The sequence below is a fragment of the Parasteatoda tepidariorum genome, chromosome 2, assembly GCF_982258835.1.
Source record: "Parasteatoda tepidariorum strain Cologne lab strain chromosome 2, Ptep-v5.0, whole genome shotgun sequence".
Classification (NCBI taxonomy): Eukaryota; Metazoa; Arthropoda; class Arachnida; order Araneae; family Theridiidae; genus Parasteatoda; species Parasteatoda tepidariorum.
Genome location: NC_141756.1, coordinates 90788998 through 90802134, shown reverse-complemented (window position 1 = coordinate 90802134; position 13137 = coordinate 90788998). Strand labels below are relative to the sequence as shown.

The 13137-nt window shown below is 31.9% G+C and overlaps 1 long non-coding RNA gene across 4 annotated transcripts in view; it reads right to left on the bottom strand.

Annotated features, from left to right (window-relative positions):
- Window positions 1–13137, bottom strand: part of LOC122270466 (uncharacterized) — a 112428-nt gene that overhangs the window by 17558 nt on the left and 81733 nt on the right. The gene's annotated exons all lie outside the window — the stretch shown is intronic.

Below are 13137 nucleotides of genomic sequence, written 5' to 3'. Positions count from 1 at the left end.
AAAACATTCACTGCTAAAAAATTCATAAAATGAAAGCAACGTTCACTGCCAAATAAAACAAACGAGGGCTTCGATTCAAGAAAAAGGTTAGTCTAAACAAACCCATAAATTTTAGTGGTCTAGTTTGCGGTTTGATTTGGTGGTGGTCTGGTTGATGATTGGTCTGTGGCTGGTTGGAAGTCTACTTATGTGCTTTGGTGAAAAGTCAAATGAAATTAAGTAAAACAAAAAGTTGAAGTAGTATTCACTGATGTTATATTTTGTGCTCAGTCCTTACACAAATCAAAACAGTTCCAGTCTACAGAAAAAATTTTAATGTTCATTGTTAAAAAGATAAAGTAAAGTAAGTAACGCTTGATGTAAGAAACAATTAAGTTTAGACAGACTAACAAATTCCGATGGTTTTATTTGGTGGTGGTCTGGTTATAGTTGATTGTTAGTCTAGTTCTAGTTTGTTGTCTTAGTGAAAAGTCAAATGGAACAACACAAGTTATTCACTGATGTATGTGATATTTGTGCTTTGTTCTTGCACTCATCGAAACAGGTACAGTCTACAGAAGAAATTTTCATGAAGTAAAGCAAATGAAGTTTAATGCAAGACACCCATGTCCAGAAAGATTTGCAAAATATGGTGGTCTGTCCTGTGGTTCGGTTTCATCGTGGTCTGGTTGGCGGCTGGTTGCTAATCAAGTTTGGTGAGACAACAAATTAAATTAAATAAGTCACCAGACTGATGTAGTTTTGCCCAATGATCTGTATCCTGATTTTACATGAATCAAAATAGCTACATTTTCCCAGGTCAGAAATGCGTTAAAAATGAAAAGCTCAGATTTACTTGGTTCTCATATTTAGACCTTTAATTGATACATGGAGAAGTTCTTAAATGGAATTGATTACTTCAGAGCTTTCAGCAAAGGTCATTTGAAACTACTAGTTTTTAAATCGCTTCCTTTTCACATTTAATTAATTTAAAAAGCCAAATTAAATTAAATAAGGCACCAGATTGATGTAGTTTTACCCAATGATTTGTATCCTGATTTTACATTAAATAAAATAGCTACATTTTCCCAGGTCAGAAATGCATTAAAAATGAAAAACTCGATTTTACTTGGCTCTCACATTAAGACCTTTAATTTAAACATAGAGAAGTTCTTAAATTGAAATTATCATTTCAAAACTTTCAGTAAAAGTCACTTGAGGCTACTAGTTTTTAAATCATTCCCTTTTCACATTTAATTAATTTGCACAAGTAATCTAATGACCACTTTTTCTAAACCGGTCAATATATTTTCGACGAATCGAAAAATACTCATACAACTATAATACACAGTATTACAAAAGTATTAATGCATACTTCTGTATTACTACAACACATACTGAAGGATTTGGGTAGACACGGACAATTGTCCTATTGCCCGGTTGAAATTCCTCACAAGAAGTAAAATGTAGTAGTAGTAGTTCATTTACGTCGCACTAGAGCTGCACAGTGGACTATTGGCGGCGGTCTGGGAAACTTCCCTGAGGATGATCCGAAGACATGCCATCACAATTTTGATCCTCTGCAGAGGGGATGGCGCCTCCTCTTCGGTAGCCCGAAGACCTGCATGCGAAGTCGAGCGCTTTACTGCAGAACAGTTTAACGAGGACCAATACCGCACACCCTCGGTCCCTACGCAGACTAATCCAAGTGGTCACCCACCCGCACACTGACCGTAGCCAGTGATGCTTGATTTCGGTGATCTGCTGGGAACCGTGTGTTAACAATCAGTCCACTCCGGGACTGAAGTAAAATGCTTTTTAATTTTTTGACATACAAATTAAAAAAATAGAATTCATCACATTTAGTACATATTAATAAAAATTTAAACTCGTAAACATTTAGTTATTAGTTAAAATAAGCATACAAAATATTGAAATTTATATTTAAAATTATTAATATAAATCGATATTTCAAAATTTAAAGGTTAGCCTTTAGCTTCAAGAGTTCTTTTGAAAACGCTTACAAAATATTGTGTTTTGAGAAGCGCACATGCAACGTCAGTTTAATGACAGTCCTTTGTCCTGAAATCCGGCCTTGCACAACCTCTGGTGTATATTTCAGAGAGTCTAAGTAATCAACATTTTCTTGTACTTAATCAAATTATACGTTTTTTTTTTTTTCCTCTAAAAAATTTAATAATTTCACGAACAGCCAGTTGTCGGCCATGGTGGTTAAGGTTCCGTCGCTTCAAAACCAACGACATTATGGTGGTAATGTTGTCTGCATTAAGCACCAATTCCTTTCTCTTCACAAAAACACTATACAACAAGAAAATTACAGTTTTGTAAAACGAAATATTTATAATTTCTAAATTAATATTAAATGGAATAATCAGTTTTTAAGAGTAATCATAGTCACAAATTAAAGTGTTTTATTATTTTTTATTAGTGTTTTAATCAATGCTGGAAAGCTTTGTATTTTCACCAGCAAATTTTTAATCAGAATGCTACTTTTGGTTAGCCGGGCGAACACGATAAGTCACAATAAATGCAGTTCCCAGGCTATCTTTTTCTTAAATTTTATTTATTTTCTAAAACACGTAAAAATTAAATAAAGTAAAAAATTAAAAAATAAATAAAATATTTGAGGGAAAAATATTTAAATTTTCTTGTTTCCGGCTAACTGAAAAGTACTATCCAAATTTCATGATGTTTATATCTTAGAAAAGTAGAATACTTATTTGAATCATGTGCAATGGAAAAAAAATTATTTAATTTCTTATTTTCTGCAATTTGCTTTACTCACATTTTATTAGATTTATCATTAAAAAAAATCTTATGATAATTTTTCTGTAAACACATTTAAATAAGTCGAAGTATAAATTAAATAATATTTTTAGACACGGTCAAAATCATATGCCCTATATAGTTTTTATCTAAAAAAATTACCAATAAACACATTTTTTTTGTTAAACCGTCTAAAAATTTCTATTTAAAACAAAAACTGACTTCCTGATGATAAATAGTTTTTACTGGCTTCTGATTTGATTTTACAAATGACAAAGTGAAAAATATTAATTGCAGTTTTATTCACTTTTCTTTTATACTACTATCATACTTCTTCTAAATCTGAAAAGGGGAAAGAAAATGAAGACCATTTTTTAAACTTTTTTATAAAGTACGAACTTTGATAGTGCAATCACAAACACATGGTCAAAAAACATTCATCTAGCTGACCCCAGCAGATCCAAGAAATACTGGCAACAATATCTTTAAAAATCGACTTTTTTTGAATTTCATTTATTCGTCTCTGATTTTCAAAACTTTTTGAATAAACTTCTTCACTCCTGACGGAAAAAAAATAAAAAGTGAAAAGCGACCCTCTTTTTACCAACACTTGAATTTATATGTCCGTCCGTCCGTGAAACCTCTTGGCGTAATATTTATTCTAGAGAGGAGGTCCTGATCTTTTATGTTATTCACAGAAGCAGGACCTTTTCAGCAGAATCTGTTTTTGTTAGCCGGTGCAAAGCTTATCCTTCTTTCTATGAGCAATTCAAAGAAATCGCCCCCGCTTTTATGGCCCAAACTTTCAGCAAGGCTTGGCGAACCGAAGTAATGCGATTATTTGGTTAAGTTCATTGAGGTATGGCATTAATGAAAAATGATGTATGATGGGATATTGCAGATAATGCCCATGGTAAGAAGAGTTGAATTTCAGAATTCGTGAAAGGAAGAAAAAAAAAACTAAAAAAAGAACAGCTTTTGGTGAAAAGATTCTATTTAGAGCATTTAGAAAATTTGAAATAAAAAGAAAATCTATGCAGTTGCGTTTCCTTTTATTATTTTTAATAACATGAAAAATTAAAAAGCAGGAATATAAAACTTATTGCCGTTAATAAAGTAGCCACGATTGCTCAGCGGTTAAGGCACTGAACTGTTATTGTGAAGAACTAGTGTTCAATCCCAGTGATTGCTTATGGCTTAAAGCCCGTCAATGGATATCAGCTTGCCAGCTATAAGTGAAGAAGACCAGTGCTGATCACATTGCCACAATCATGCCGTTGGTCAGGAAATTGAGTAGCCTTAAGCTCCATGATCCACCTCTCCCATAACGGTAAAGCTTTATTTTTACTTTTTAATAAAGGCAAAATTACTTTCTTAATAAAGTAATTTTGCCTTTGGTTATTTTTACATGAATTTATATCATTAAAAAAAAATTAAACATATGAACTTAATGGAAAGCCTATTAACTTAAAGAATATTTGCTACTAGATTTCTTTAATAATTGCAAATGGATTCTAAACTTAATAAGATTAAATACGGTCAGTTATTGTTTGTAGTTCATTAAAAGAATTGATATAAAAAAATTATTAAAAAAAAAGAAAAAAAAAACTTTTAACTATTAGAGTAGAATAATACAAGTGAATCCTACTCTGATCACAAGTAAATCAGAGAAATTTTGCATTTTCTCTACTGTACTTGTAATTAGTGTGCGTGAAGCATTCAGTTATATTATTTTACTATAATAGTCCGGTACTTTTTCCAAGATAAAGTTTTACATTATCCTTCTTAAAAAAAATTAAATATCTAATTTATTTGAAAGCAGTAGTTGAATGCAATGGTCGGCATAAATATTATTAGTAAATGTTTTCGTCTTTATTTAATAATTGTCTATAGCTTCTAAACTTAATGACAGTGAATATGGTCAGTTCTTTTTTTATAGTTCATTGGAAAACTGGTATGGAAAATTTTATCTAAAAATACTGTCGGACCACCATGGTAGAATTATATAAATGAATCATACTTGTACTCTGATTACTAGTAAGTTAGAGAAATTTTGCACTTTCACGTTCGTATACTCTGCGCAAGTTCAGTAGACAAGTAAGAAGTTATGAATCTTCAGCAACAGAGGAATAGAACATTATTACTATGGAATAGAATCAAACTACATAAAAACGTCATTGATTAGCTTAGATTTTACTACAGTCTACTATAGAGTTTAGTTCTGTTATCAATGAGTATACTTGATTAACCCTACGTGTACTAATATTTTTGTCCTAAATGGTACGCAAAAAAAGAATCAAAACTCTCATTGGTAATCATTTTAAATATCAATTTTTTAGAATAGCTGGTAAATACTTTAAATGAAAGATCAAAACTTCTCAGAAATTTTTTTCTATCAAAATACCACGAATCTCCACAAAACGAATGTCAATTTAAAGGGCATCAAGTGATGAAAACCTCAATAGCAAATCTTCACGGTCACACTTACAAGTAATAAGACTATATACCAAACCAATTTAAGACTTATTGTTCAGATCTTAAAATGGTGGGGGCGAATGCTTTTTGAATCGGAGAAATGCGGACATTTCTAATTCCAAAGAATGAAAAACCGCTGATGTAGTAGTAGTAAATCGGTAGAGTAGTATTTTCCCTCAAAAGGAAAAAAAAAATAGAGGGTGGTATTAAAAAAAAATTGAAGGGGGAAAACAGTTGCAATTGATGGAGGGTAGGGCGCTTTACAATGGAACCTGGAGCAGGCCTACAACACTCGACCGTTGTTGGGACTTAGCATTCGTTATTCTATACGGAGATAAACAGCCCAAAAGTGGAGAAAGACCAAAAGAATAGTCGGGGGTTGGGGTACAGACAGGCCTCCTCAATCTTGTGTGTTTGGAAAAAAAATTCGGGGGCTTTAGAAGGGCTTGGGATAACATAGAGGTCTTGACTTGCAATGAAAGTGCGTGGATTCCCTGCTGATAGATTACTCACTCCTGCTTTAGTATCAAAAGCATTTTAGAACCCCTATAATCCCTTGTCAACATTTGGACTTAGCGCCGGAATGCTGATACCTGCCCGACAATCAATAAACTTTTCCTGATAAATTGTCCGTGAGAAGGGGATATTACTGAATCCCCCTTCTCCACAAATTTTCAACGCTTGTTGAAAATTGTTAAAATGGCAATATTTGTGTAATCAGAATACTACTATTTGGTCGACAAGAGCTTCTGGGGACTTGTTGTTAAATGTTACTTCTACTTATTCGTATAGCATTCTGTAAGCAAGAAATTTTGGTTTTTATGATGTTCGTTTAACCAACTAAGATCAGTATTGAAGTTTCTGAGCAACGACAGTTGACGAATCTGTAATCTTTTCTTAGGAATGCCGAATCATTGTCCCATTCAAACATTGCCACTGCTACTTCACACATTGCCGAAATGTAAAAGCAACGTGAAGGTACAAATACAATTATAAATGCGAGAGCCATGATGGCTCAGGGGATAGAGCGTTCGCCTTCTAATAAGGTGAACCGGGATCGAATCCCAGTAATGGCTGGTTGATACGAATTCCGCATTCGGCTTGTACCGACCACAATACTGACGTTAAATATCCTCAGTGGTAGACGGATCATGGGTTAGAGTCCCCTTGCCGTCAGGCTAACTGTGGAAGGTTTTTATGGTTTCCCCTTCATGTAACGCAAATGCGGGTTAGTTCCATCAAAAAATTCCTCTACGAAGGCAAAATTTCACCCAATACTTGTTCCGGGAGTTCCCGTGTCTTCTGGATTGGGTTCAAAATTACAAGGCTACGGAGTTGAACATCAGTAGTCGTAAGCCTAAATTAGAATCCGAGCGATGAATGGTCGATACAAATTCTGGAGTTATAAAATATTCAGAATTAGTGCAATAAATGATTTAATTCGAAACTTTCAAAAAGAAAATTTGTTCCCATATGGTAAACGTCTGCTGAGGCAATTGATTAATTTTTATTGCTAAAAATTATTTCGTTCTGGTTATAAACCAGTCTGCTTACGAATTTTCTATGGAATTTTTACGGAGAATACTGGTTTTTATAAGGTAAAAAACTATGAAGCTACGGTTTCACTTCATAAATTTTACGTGATGTACAGTATGAGCATATAAATGCTCAATTTTCAGCAAATTTGCAGCAAAATCGTATTGTGATTCAATGTACGTACCTGTATTGCTGCACTAATTTTCTGGCAGAGCTCGAAAGTCTAGTTTATATTTTCTTTTATTTCATTTGCAAACAAAAATGACTAAATTTTTGAAACTAACCAATTTATGGTACACCTATCCCAAGTAGAATATATATATATATATATATATATATATATATATATATATATATATATATATATATATATATATATATATATATGCATGACTTCTTAATCAAGAACCTGGAAAACACATTTCAAAAATACTATTTTCGCTCCAGAAACAAATAACCACAATTTTTTTTCAGTGAGACAGTACCAAAAATTTGGTTATTGTCCTAACAATCAAATAAATAGTACCAAAGATGTTGTTTTTCTTCAAACAATTAAATAAATAGTACCAAAAATTTGGTTAATATTCGAATAATCCAAAAGGTAACCAGAGATTTTGTTTTTATTCTAACAATCTAATAGTACTAAAGATTTGGTCATTATTCTAACAATCAAAAAAATAGTACCAAAGATTTGGCTATTATTCTAACAATCAAATAAGTAGTAGGAAAGATTTGGTTATTATTCCAACAATTAAATAAATAGTACGAAAGATTTGTTCTAACAATTAAATAAAACTTGTTGTTATCACACATATTTCTAAAGGGGAAGAAATAGTAGGATTTCTGAATCCCCTTCCCTCATCCTATTTTTAAGGGCACAAGAATCGTTTCAAATGCAATGGAGTGTGGAGCGTTCCACATTTTACGAGGTCGAGGGTCCCAACATCGCCCCTCTTCAACTGTAGGCCCCGGGTATTGAATTTTAAATCTCTTCCCCCACAAACATTACTCTCAGACTCTCACCCTACCTTTTTCTATGGAAGCTAAGGTACACATTATTCTTTCTATGAAGTGCTCTCTGGAATGTTTTGCAGCGGCAGAATAGTAGGTCTGTTAGTCAAGCTCCATTGCTGCAAATCGGATGTGAAGAGAAAAGAAAAAGAACGATGAAGGATTGACGAGTGGGGATTGCTGTCGATACACACCTACTGCGGATTTTATGTACTTTTTCTCCCTACTGATACTTTAGCATTATTTTGTGCACCTTCTGATTGTGCTTACAACGAAGATGATCGATCAAATGAATTTTAGATATGATATATCCTACCAAAACTGTTGACCAAATAATATATGTATCATATAATTGGTATTCAGCAGAATTTGCGAAATTGTCTTAGTAGAATAAAAGGTCTGTTAGTCACACTTCATTGCTGCAAATTGTAAGTAATGAAAAAAGGATGATGAAGGATTGACGAAAAGAAAGTGCTTTTGAGCCAGGGTTATTGTGGAACTTATATACTTTTTTCTCTATTGATACGCTAGTATTATTTTGTGCATTTTCTGATTGTGCTTACAACGAAAATGATCTATTAAATGAAAGTTAGATATCATATATCCTACCAAAGCAGTTGACCAAATAATATATGTATCATATATTTGGTATTCAGCAGAATTTGTGAAATTGCCTTGATGAAATAGTAGGTCTGTTAGTCACACTTCATTGCTGCAAATTGTGTGTAAAGAAAAAAAGTATGATGAAGAATTGACGAAAGGGAAGACTCTCATGAAATGAATTTTAGACATGATATATCCTACCAAAACAGTTGACCAAATAATTTATGTATCATATAATTGGTATTCAGCAGAATTTGCGAAATTGTCTTGATAGAATAGTACGTCTGTTAGTTACACTTCATTGCTGCAAATTGTATGCAAAGAAAAAAAGGATGATGAAGGATTGACGAAAAGAAAGTGCTTTCGAGCCATGGTTATTGTGGAACTTATATATATATTTTCCCTACTGATACGCTAGTAATATTTTGTGCACCTTCTGATTGTGCTTAAAACGAAAATGATCTATTAAATGAATTTTGGATATGATATATCCTACCAAAACAGTTGACCAAATAATTTATGTATCATATAATTGGTATTCAGCAGAATTTGCGAAATTGTCTTGGTAGAATAGTAGGTCTGTCAGTCACACTTCGTGGCTGTCTGCAAATTGTATGTAAGGAAAAAAAGGAAGATGATGAATTGGCGTAAGGGAAGTGCTTTCAAGCCACAGTTATTGTGGAATTGATATATATTTTGCCCTACTGATAGGCTAGTAATATTTTGTGCACCTTCTGATTGTGCTTAAAGCGAAAATGATCTATTAAATGAATTTTGGATATGATATATCCTATCAAAACAGTTGACCAAATAATGTATGTATCATATAATTGGCATTCAGCAGAATTTGTGAAATTGTCTTGATGGAATTGTAGGTCTGTTAGTTACACTTCCTGGCTGCAAATTGTATGTAAGGAAAAAAAGGAAGATGATGAATTGACGTAAGGGAAGTGCTTTCAAGCCACAGTTATTGTGGAACTGATATATATTTTGCCTTACTGATACGCTAGTAATATTTTGTGCACCATCTGATTGTGCTTAAAACAAAAATGATCTATTAAATGAATTTTGGATATGATATATCCTACCAAAACAGTTGACCAAATAATTTATGTATCATATAATTAATATTTAGCAGAATTTTGCGAAATTGTCTTGGTAGAATAGTAGGTCTGTTAGTCAGTCACACTTCATTGCTGCAAATTGGATGTGAAGAAAGAAAAAAGGGAAGCTGAAGGATTGACAAGAGCAAAGTGCTTTCGAGCCACAAGTTACTGTGGAACTTCACACTGAACTGTATATCCCCACTGATACGTTAGTATTATTTTGTATTACAGATTACGCTTATATCGTAGAGAATGATCGATCAAGTTCTAATTGAATTCTAAAGATTATAAATCTTTCTTTTTAAATTGGCCTAATAAGACATGTATGATATAAATTGTATTCTTGAAAGCATACAAACTTGCAGCGGCAAAATAGCAGGTCTACAAATCAGATCTGAAGAGGAAAAGAATAACGAAAGAAGATGAAAGAGTGGAGAACTTTTTGTACATACTAACTGTAGATTTTATTTATTGATGGTTGGTTGGTTGTCGTGATATGGACATGGAAAATAAATCAATTCAGTCCAATGTATAGGACTGAAGTTCCTATACATTGTATCAAAGCAAATGTCCAAATAAAGATCCTCTTGTGGACAGTCACTAATCTGTCGTAAGATGGCCAAAATGGTCGGACAGGAGAAAAGATGTTCAAGTTACAGTTCTGGTTTTTCACTGCTATTTTGACATTATTTCCTATATTTTCAGATTGCGTTTATATGATCAAGTCTTAGCTATTCAGTCATTTAATGTTGAGTTATGTTAATTTCTTGCGTAAGAGAACATTTTCGAATCTTTCATACAGTAATTAGTGAAGTCTTTGCTTAGGCTGCTCTACACTTCCAACTCTTTGATGTTGTAATTTGCAAAATCCTTGCTTAGGATGTCTTACACTTTCGCTTGCTTCATATTGTAATTTGTAAATTCCCTGCTTACGATGCCCTACATTTTTGATTCTTTAATATCATAATTTATAAACTCCCTGTTAAGATATCTTACATTTTTGACTCTTTAATATTGTAATTTGTAAATTCTTTGCATAGCATGTCTTATATTTTCTACTCTTTAATATCGTTATTTGTAAATTCTTTGCATAGGATGTCTTGCATTTCCATTCTTTAATATTTCAATTTTAAATTCTAAGCTTGTGTCTTACATTTTAAACTTTTTAATATTGTAATTTGCAAATTCCTTGCTTAGGATGTCTCACATTTTCGACTGTTTCATATTGTAATTTGTAAATTCCCTGCTTACGATGTCTTACATTTTTGATTTTTTAATATCATAATTTATAAGCTCCCTGCTTACGATATCTTACATTTCTGACTCTTTAAAATTGTAATTTGAAAATTCCTTGCTTACGTTGTCTTACATTTTTGACTCTTTAATATCGTAATTTGTAAATTCTTTGCATAGGATGTCTTACATTTCCCATTCTTTAATATTTTAATTTTAATATTTTAATTTTAAATTCCATGCTTACGACGTCTTACATTTTTGATTCTTTAATATCATAATTCATAAACTCCCTGCTTACGATATCTTACATTTCTGACTCTTTAATATTGTAATTTGAAAATTCCTTGCTTACGTTGTCTTACATTTTCGATTCTTTAATATCGTAATTTGTAAATTCTTTGCTTAGGATGTCTTACATTTCCCATTCTTTAATATTTTAATTTTAATATTTCAATTTTAAATTCCCTGCTTACGATGTCTTACATTTTTGATTCTTTAATATCATAATTCATAAACTCCCTGCTTACGATATCTTACATTTCTAACTCTTTAATATTGTAATTTGAAAATTTCTTGCTTACGTTGTCTTACATTTTCGACTCCTTAATATCATAATTTGTAAATTCATTGCATAGAATGTCTCACATTTCCTATTCTTTAATATATTAATTTTAAATGCCATGCTTAAGATGTCTTACATTTTCAACTTTTTAATATTGTAATTTGAAATTCCTGGCTTGGGTTGTCTTACATTTTCAACTTAATATTGTAATCGTTAATTCCTTGCTTAGGATGTTTTACACTTTCGACTTTTTAATATTCTAGCAAGTAAATTCCTTATTTACGATGTTTTTCCCTTTAAACCAAAATTCACACAGTTTTAATATTAAAACATCTTCTAGTGAGCCATCAAGAGTGCGAACAAAGTTACTCTTGGAAGTTATGGTCTGTCCTATTATCCAACAACGTAGTCACCGAGGCAAAACAAGATAAATTTCAGTTGACTCAGAGACTTCTAACATGGAGGTCAAATGTGGAGGCAACGCCTGTTTTTACGACAGGAAAAAAATAAAGTAAAACATAGGACCCTAGCGAAACAGAGAATGGGCGTCAGGCACACGTCTTTCTTACTTTCAGTGGAAAACAAAAGACAGTGTTTCCCAAAACAGCTGCATTAAAGAGCAAATCTTTCTTTCAAGCAAACTGTCGTAAATTCTGAAAATGAATTAATAATAAAAAAAGAGGTCGTGGGATTACCCCATTTGAAAGACGACACACTTTTCCACGCTGTAAACAAATGTGTAAATTGAATAAGATAATGAGAGGCAATTGCACTATTGCAAAGTTTACCATTAATTAGGTAAATGCAGGTAGTTAAAAATACAGTGACGAAAATTTTTACAACTAAGGATGCTTTTTCATAGCGAACGCAAAATGGAGTTTCATAATTAAGTAATAAAAAGCGGGAGATTAAGTTTCTAAGTAATTTTGTTGTAATATCAAAAAACTCGTAAATTTTTACAAAAGCGCTTTGGTTTAATGATTTTACTAAAATTAACATTAAAATATGGCGTGATAAAATTTGATAAGTGCGGTAAAATTTGATGATTTTATCATAATACTTCCGAGCGTGGTCTAAAAATCATTTATTCGGTTAAATTTACTTTCCAGTTTTGTATTTGTTACTAAAAGTGGGGCGATAAGAAGTATAATTTTGAAAACTGAAATTTCTAGTAAACCGCAAATAAATGGTTTAAATACCTGATATTTTTTTTACCATGCAGTACGGTTATCAACTGAAATTCTGTTATTTTTTTATTATTATTATTATTACCGTACAGAGCAGCTTATAAAAAAAAATTTTCTTCATGCAAAATTCAACTTCAAAATTCCATTAATTTCTATGAATTTTAATACAAACTATAAACTTTTTCTAAGAATTTTATTTCCCTCTATGTTAAAAGTTCCAAAGTTTACCTTCATTTTCAAAAAAGAAAAAAAAAAAAAAAAAGCGATAAAAGAAAACTGTAGCATTATTGTAGGGATGTAAATAGGCGACTAAAAATTTCAAAAGTGGAAGATACTCAATTCATTTTTGTTTTTTTATAATCCCTTTGATTATGTAATCGTATAACTACCACTAGAGCTTAGTTTTCAACTTGTTCATATTTAAAACACAAACATTCTTTGCCTTCCTTTTAATAGTAAACTGAAAAAAATAGGCTTTATTTCTTAATAAAATTTTGAATTTTATTAGTCACCTCATTTTGCATTTTTAGTCGCAAGCGGCAACCGTGTATAGGCATTCGAAAAGACGCAGACTGAATTTCTTTTATTCTGATAACAAATCAGTCTCGAAATAATAAATTTAATATTTTTCGAAAAAGGTAAAACTGCAGGCAAA